Source organism: Monopterus albus, unplaced genomic scaffold (genome assembly GCF_001952655.1).
Source record: "Monopterus albus unplaced genomic scaffold, M_albus_1.0 scaffold48.1, whole genome shotgun sequence".
Classification (NCBI taxonomy): Eukaryota; Metazoa; Chordata; class Actinopteri; order Synbranchiformes; family Synbranchidae; genus Monopterus; species Monopterus albus.
In genome coordinates, this window is record NW_018127928.1 from 1785711 (window position 1) to 1793769 (window position 8059).

The following is an 8059-nucleotide window of genomic DNA, read 5'->3' on the forward strand; positions in this document are numbered from 1 at the left end:
GCTGGCCTAAACATAGGATTTACAACATTAACACCCATGTGTGTAGCAATTGTTTCACTCAGTAAAATAAGAAATAAATAGTTTCAATTGAATAACACTATAAATATTTTTTTTTTGTTTTATTTTATGCTTTTTTTACTGACATTTTGATTTGTCAGCATTTCAAAGTGCAGTACTGAAGTGCTGCATAGCTTTAAGATCAATCATTAATCATTACAAACTCATGCATGAACAAATGTTTCAGACCCACAAATACAAAATACAGGTAAATCATACATATAAAACATTGCATGAGACAACTACAATATTTATATTTAATATCTCACAAGCATCTTCTGTGAATAACTGTCAGTTCTTAAAATAATGAACTGTCATATTTGTTAAACATGCTATGTTCAAAGTTCCTGGAAATTTCAGATCTTAAGTATTTTTTAATAGCACTATTATCAGTAACTAAAAAAAATCTCAGGACTCTGTGGGTGTGGTTTGACCATATTTGACTGGTGGTGCCCAAGCAACCCATTAAATGTCATCACCTTCTCATTCAAATGCTGACAAAGAGCTCAGAGAAAACAATAAATACAGAAATATTTCACGTGAAATAACCACATTTGTCTTAACATTGGTAGAAAGTAGTATATTTATGTAGAACACCAAAATAGGTTTTCAGGGCCTTTAGTGGACCTTTTTATTGTTGAAATTGAAAATATATCAGTAATATACTGTATGCCTACAAGTTCAACACTACTGGCACAAACCAACACTGTCACAAATAGGCAGTCAAAATGTCCTTTGTAAATAGAATTATCACGTCTTCGCTGCTTTACTCATCCAAATTGGCTGATAAGAGAGAACTGGGAGGGGGGGGGGGGGCAGTGGGGTTTAAGGTCTGAGCTCTGTCTTCCTCCACCTCCTGAGCAGGATACAGTAGGCATCATTTAGTGGGGAGAGCGGTGGAAACAGCATGGGGTTAGCCACAAGGTCGCCACACTTACTGCACGGCCGAGCTCATTTCCACTGCTGTCCACAGCTTGGGCTTCCCCTGCGAGGCACAGACGCACAGAGGAAGAGAGAGGAGGACTGCAGCCGGTGAAATGGCTCATTCGCTTTCTGATCACAGCCCGTCGCTTTCTCCCTCACACACTCAAACTGACACACTTGCTGCACACATAGTCGGTCACACACACACACACAGACATCTCAGACTGTCTCCATCGTGTGGTTATTTGCCATTTACATCCCTCACTCCCCTGATGTCAGGAAATATTTCCTCAGCTTTCACAGTTCACTCTGTGATTGCAACCACTTACCAGACTCATTTAAAATAAGCATGATTTTTTTTTGTGTGTTAAAAGTGAATCATGTGTCTTAAGATCAAGCCAGATTTAACATACTGGTGCTTTTCTAGAGATTATCTGCAGACAAAAGTAGAGCAAGCTAATGTGCAAACTCAGTATCTAAATATTTCACAATTATGTTAATCTCTTTCTCAAGCTATTGTGATAACTACAACTACTGCGATGATATTTCTATGAGCAACTGAGCCAAAGTGGGCTTTGCTGTCACACACTGGAAGCCTGGTTTTTGTTGTTGTGGGGGTTTTTTTTGGATTTTTTTTTTTTTGCAGGAGCACAGACACAAGATTGCATCTTTTTCCTTTTTCACACACACACTCAAACACTTTCTCTCTTTCTCCCACACACACACACACACACACACACACAAATGAACACATAGAGATTTATGTGCAGGCACCCCAGAAGGCACGGCAGTGCTGAGCCAATCCACTCTGGTTCACTTGTACCTCTGCCAAGTCTTGCTATGAAGACGTCAAATCAGCCAAATGGTCAAACACCTGAGATACACAGCATTAACAGGTTTACTGACATTTGAAGCATATAGCTAATGCTGCATGCTGAACAGATCATGGCTTCATTCCCTGTTAGCTCAAGTCAATCAGAGGTACATTTGTAGGATCATAATCAAACAGCAGCAGTATAAGAAGTGGCAAAATTTGGTGTCAGTAAAAAGTAAATTGTCACAATATCATGGGATCTGAGTAAGGCGGTGCAAAGACAGCTGTGGAAAATTTGTGCTGATAACATGTTACAATGCAGGAAAGATTCAAATAAAGATGATCAAATCAACACCTGTTCAGCCTGAGAATGTCTGTTTTATTATTCTACTGCAAATGTAGTTGCTGCACTATCATCACAAACTGATTACATTTTATTAAAAAGGCTTCCCCCCAGTATACAGTAAAACTGTTCCGTATAAAGCTACACAAGAAAACATGACCACATTTTATTTGTGTTTGTTCCATTTGATTACAGATTTCACAACAGTTACTGCAGCATATTTTTGGGAGCATTTTTGTTTCTTGATATCATGCAGATTCCAAACAATCAGAGTAGTGTGAAAGAAAGCGTAAAATGTAAATATACACTAGGACTAAACAAGATTTCCTATGCATGTTGCCAAAAGGTTTGAGAAGTGCGTTTCAATGTACTCCTTTTGTGTTTTTATATTTTCCTTTCATTGTCTATTTGCATCTTAAGACCTTTGACCAAACGTCCAGAGGCCGGGCTCCACTGTCAGAGCTAAGCATCACTCTCACTGTGATTCTAAACTTGTCTCTGTTACAGTTTTCCTCTGTGGCCCCAGTGTCTCATCCAGGGATCAATACCACCACACACCACAGCCTTTTACTCACACTCCAGCCTCGGGAAAGGGATTGCAGGGAGCTGCTGGGTCAATGGTCGGGTCCCAGTCGGTTGATGGCTGTTCGTTAAAGAGTGGTCGACACGGCGGTGCTTGGTGTTAACGGTGTCAGCCCTGATACTCCCGCCGGGCCGCTCTGTCCTAATGACCAGCCAATCAATAGCCATCTGCCCTCAGTACTGACCAATCACTCTGATGTCTCTTGTTGACACATCGAAGCAGAGGGGAAGAGGAAGGTTCAGCTGAGCTACAAATCCATTTCATTTCTGAATATGTGGCTTCGTGGGTGGAGGAGCATGATGGTGTTGCAGTCACCTTGGGTTTTGTGATGCATTTGCAGTCACTAATAAAACATTATTGATTAATTGTTAAGGACAGTAGCATTTATAGGTTTAAAGCAGGGTTAAAGAGGAGAGAATTCTGTCCACCATGGTGTTTGTGTAGAAAAATGAGAGGTCAAAGATGGCCAATTCAAATTAAAGGTTTTTTATTATTATTATTATTATTATTGGTGGTGGTTTTTTCAGTTCTGTATGCAGAACCAAACTGCACAGTGCCACTCTGCATCTGTTTTGGCTCTATTTTGTTTCTGTGACAAATTCACCTGTGTCTGTGCTAGTGAACGTGCTTTTTCCTTCTTTTCTCTTTTTCTCTTATCAGCTCCATGGGATTTCTTTTTCTCACCAGCACAGTTTGTATTCCTGCTTCTCTGTCTCTGTGCTCTTGTCAGCTTTTGGCATTTATTTGCAAGTAAACTAAACCAAAAATATTTTTATATAAATAAGACCAGGAGCTGTTTGAATGCAGTTATCATTTGAAAAACAGCCTGAGTATCTTCCCGAAAAACACCAGTCTTTAAATCTATCCCTCACTGTGTGCTGCATCATAGTTTGCTTGTGTTTTTGTGAGTGAAAGAGGCAGGAAATGCACAAGTTGTGGAGATGAAAGGGGATTCAGGCCACGTGGCGACGGCTACACTGGAGCCTCAGTCCTCTGTGTCTGTCACTGAGTCGCCCCGTCCATCCATCTGTCCAAGCGCCCTCAAAGGGACATTTGTCCCTCAACAAGGGTCATTCAGAACACACATACAGAGATAAAGACAGAAAGAAGCACATCGTCTTCTGACTGGACAAATGGACACTCGGTGACTCTGAGTGAGCCACTCCAGGACCACTTTAATCGCCTCAAACAATGAAAGAAAAAGACTTGGTTTTTAATATTAGGACTTAACTGGCTAATCTAGTGACATGCAGACAGAGGACAAAATAGACAGAGAGTGTTGCTTCTGTGGATCTGGTTTTATTATGCAGTTGATTGCATTAAAGCAAGAACAGTAGGGCATGCACAGAAACACATTTTGGTTAGTTAAAGTATTTGGCTCAGTTTCACTGTGTCCTATAGTCAGATCACTGCTACTTCTTTCAAGAGCCCATTGTTTTCTGAGGACAGTGTTGGGAAAATACATTGTCACTGTCCTGTGCAAAACGATGTATCTACCAAACATCGAGCCATCGAGACAAATGAGCCAAGAAAAACAGCCTTGTCTTTGGCTTTGTGACGGTGCATTTTACTGATATACCACAGGGGTTTTAAATAGTGTTGTTGCTGTCAAATGTAGATTGGTTTTCTCAAACCAAAAAGGAATACTCACCTAATTTGGAAATAAATAGATGGTTCTCAATTGACAGTGATGTCTTGTAATAATAGACCACCTTGACTTTTTTCCAGAGTCCTAAAATCCTGTAGAGACAGACAGAACACAACAGCAATAAAATGGTACTTTTTGCAGTGGAGTTTGGAATTTAAACCACTTAATGTTTCAGGCACAGCAAATTACTTCAGATATGGTAAAAGTGAGTTACTTGGCATAATGACAGTGGTACAACCTGTCATTTACCTTTCCACTGAGGTATTCATGCCCTACACAAGACTTTTCCACTTGTTTTAATTCATAAAAACACTTATCAACACATTGTCAGCAATTCTGTTACATGATGAGCAGTCACATTTTACATGCATAAAAACTGAAATAGTGCACATAGTGTAGAAAATGTCTGGTTACATAAACGGTTAAGTCCCTCCTCAGCTCTGCCAAAATACCTTATGAAATAGTATATCTGAGAGGAGCTGGCATTAGAGTATTTTCAGTAGAAGACATGACAATGTGACATCATGCTGAGGGGAAATGAGTACGAGCAGAGATATATAAAAAAAAATCCCACCAGCTCTATCCCTGAGCTTCACTGACAAAAATGTCTTTAGGTGGTGAGGATTATGGAGTAATCTATAATAACTAGTGAAGAAAAAGAGGAAGGAAGAAAAACACAGTCTCCCAGCCCCAAGTCTACCATCCCACCAGGGGAAACACTGCCTCATCATCTAATGTTCCCACTGATATTCCTGAATTAGAGCATTTAGACCTGTGCTAGTGGCAGAGAATCAATCATCATTTTTGTGACACTGCCCATCCCCAGAGTTTATTAAATGCACTATATCTTCCTCTCTAATTTCTACAAGTTGTGGAGATTTTTTTTGTCTTTTTGGTCCCTTCAGCCAACCCCATCCCTCCATCCCTCAATAATCAGTTTATCCATACGCTTCACATTACATTTGCAAAGCAGCTGGGGGGGACCACTGCCATCTTGTATGGAGGGGCTTCAGTGTGATTACCCGTCCTCATATTTGGCACGCACTCAGACTTGTCAAATCCTTTGATCTGAACTATCTTCATAATCACTTCAAAAAGTCTTCCTGAGAGCGTGAGGGCTTTACAAATGGGCTTCCCACTTTCACAGGGCTACACTCTTATTCTCCCTCTGAGCATGTGTGCTGGTCTGAGTCGGGGTGTGTGTTGTTTGTCTTTAAGTTTGTTTTAGTCTCAGTTTTTCGATATGTGTGTGACTTTCTCTGTATGTTCCACTCTTTTGTTTTTACTGTGCACTTGTTTTTTCTTCCTTGTGTATCTTGAATTTGTGTAGCTTGAACATATACAGGATGTTAAGTGAAGTTAGACAACAAACAGCTGAAAGGTCTGGATGTGTCCTCCTGTAGCCATATCTCAATTTTAGACTTTGTCCTCACTATTTACAGTAAGTGATACATACAAATTGTATTATACTGGTTTTTCAGATAGAATACCAAATCACCAGCAGGTCATGACTCCTACTAAATTATAAATTCATGCAATGAATGCACTCGCAGTGATGCTTTAATGTGCGTATTGCTCCTCCGTTCCTTTGCACTATAGGACAGTTGTGTCCAGTGCATTGTGCGACAGTAGGGCATATCAACAGCACACTCTAAAGTTTGCACTCTGACTTTTTGAATCTGCTCTGTTATGTTGCCAGTCTGAACAAGTGGCAATTCTATTGTTACTGTGTTATGAGTATGTTTTACTTTTGACACTTGAAGTGATAATACTCTGGAATAAAAATTAGAAGATGGAACATTTACTTGAAATTGAGCATTTCTGCCTTGTGCTATTATAATTTTTACTTAATGATTTGAACAGGCCTTTCTTACAGCAGACAGTGTGCTAGGATGCACATTACCTAAGCAGCTAAATGGAATTCAGCCATCATTCATTTGAATGTTATCTGTTTTTCTACAGCTGTGACACATGAAATATTTTCTGTGGTTCTACTTTGGGATTTAAGAGTATTGCCCACCACTGTTCCCAGGACAGTGTTTGTGTGTACAGACTGACATGTCTCTTACTCCACTGTTAGCGTTGTTGCACCTGTTGGGGCGGAACAAGTTACACCTATTTCATTCTAATAGTCCCAGCTTCCTTGTCAGCAGGGGTCTAATCACCCAGAAGTGAAAACACTCCTGTGACCTTTTTGAAAACTGCTCAAATTTGGGACGTAGCTTATATATCTGCCTTTCTCTCGCTCAGTTGCTTTAATTCAAGTAAGATTTATTGGTATGATTATTTTAATGTGATGTTGCCAGAGCAGTATAGTACATGATAAAAACCTCTGACCTGTTCTCTATCCTGCTCCCAGGGACATTTGCAGATCTGGCTTTGTGGTTTGAGATGGATTTCATTATCTCTCAATAACTGCCCATCTCTCTCACTCTCTCTGTGTGTGTGTGTGTGTGTGTGTGTGTGTGTGTGTGTGTGTGTGTGTGTGTGTGTGTGTGTGTGTATCTCTTTCTGTCTTTCTACTACAAGGTCCAGAAAAAGGCCTCAATGAAACAGACAATAGTGGCCTTTGAGCATATTTTTAATATCCTGCCCCTGTTGACTCTCTCTCTGTCACACCTAACACCTAACTCTGGCCTAAAGCCTTATTCCCCCCCACCCCTCACCCCACCCCACCCCAAATCCAGGGGATGGATGGAAGTGGAAGCAGCAACAGAGGTAGCAGGGGTCACACCTAACACCTAACTCTGGCCTAAAGCCTTATTCCCCCCCACCCCTCACCCCACCCCACCCCAAATCCAGGGGATGGATGGAAGTGGAAGCAGCAACAGTGGTAGCAGGGAGGAGGAGGGGGTGTAAAAGGAGTGCTCTCCCTCTCTTATTCTGCACTTCAACAATAGCATTTACATATTTTTATACTGTCTTTCTCCCTCTGTCTCTGTATGTCTCTCTCTCAAAGAAAACAGCCTAAAGCGTGAATACTCCAGCAGCGGGCGTGCAGAGGGAAACGGAAGCCAGGGAGACTGCATGTCCGCTTTTGCTGGGGGGGGCAGACTGTGTACACACACACACACACACAAGCTAAGGCCCTTACCTCCAGAGGGTGTACACCAAGGGGAGGATGGGGAACAAGGAGGGGTCTCACAGGAGGACTGTGACTCTCCAGAAAGAGGAAGAAACAAAGGGAAAAACAGACATTAGAATCAGGTGGGTGCACTCGTAAAAACCCAACACTCAAACTAGTTCGCAATGTTACACTTCAAATGCAAAACAAGCAAAACCAGCAGAGGAAGGTAACAAAGTCCATTTACTCACATACTGTCCTGAAGTACAGTTTTGATGTACTTGGACTTGCGTGTTTCCATTTCATGCCACTTTATACTTTTGCATCACTATATTTCAGAGGGAAATACTGTGCTTTTTACTCTACTACATTTATTTGACAGCTGTACTGTAGTTATTTTATATACAAAGCATATGATGATCCTAAAAAATATGATGCATTGATTAAACTACTAAGATGGGGTACACCCTAAATGGTCTTATATTTGTATAGCGCCTTTCTATGCTCTTACAGCACACTCAAAGCGCTTTCACATTATTCGGCCATTCACCCATTCGCACTCCCAAACACACACATTCACACACCGGTGACATCACCGGGAGCAACTGGGGGTTCAGTGTCTTGCT

The 8059-nt window shown here is 41.0% G+C and overlaps 1 long non-coding RNA gene across 1 annotated transcript; it reads right to left on the minus strand.

Annotated features, from left to right (window-relative positions):
* Positions 1-893: 893 nt before the first annotated feature.
* LOC109960532 (uncharacterized) lies at positions 894-7971 on the minus strand. The gene is made up of 3 exons (XR_002275022.1): positions 7464-7971; positions 4373-4461; positions 894-1042 (listed from the first exon to the last, which is right to left on the minus strand). It is a non-coding gene; the product is annotated as an uncharacterized LOC109960532 (long non-coding RNA).
* Between the last annotated feature and the right edge of the window lie 88 nt (positions 7972-8059).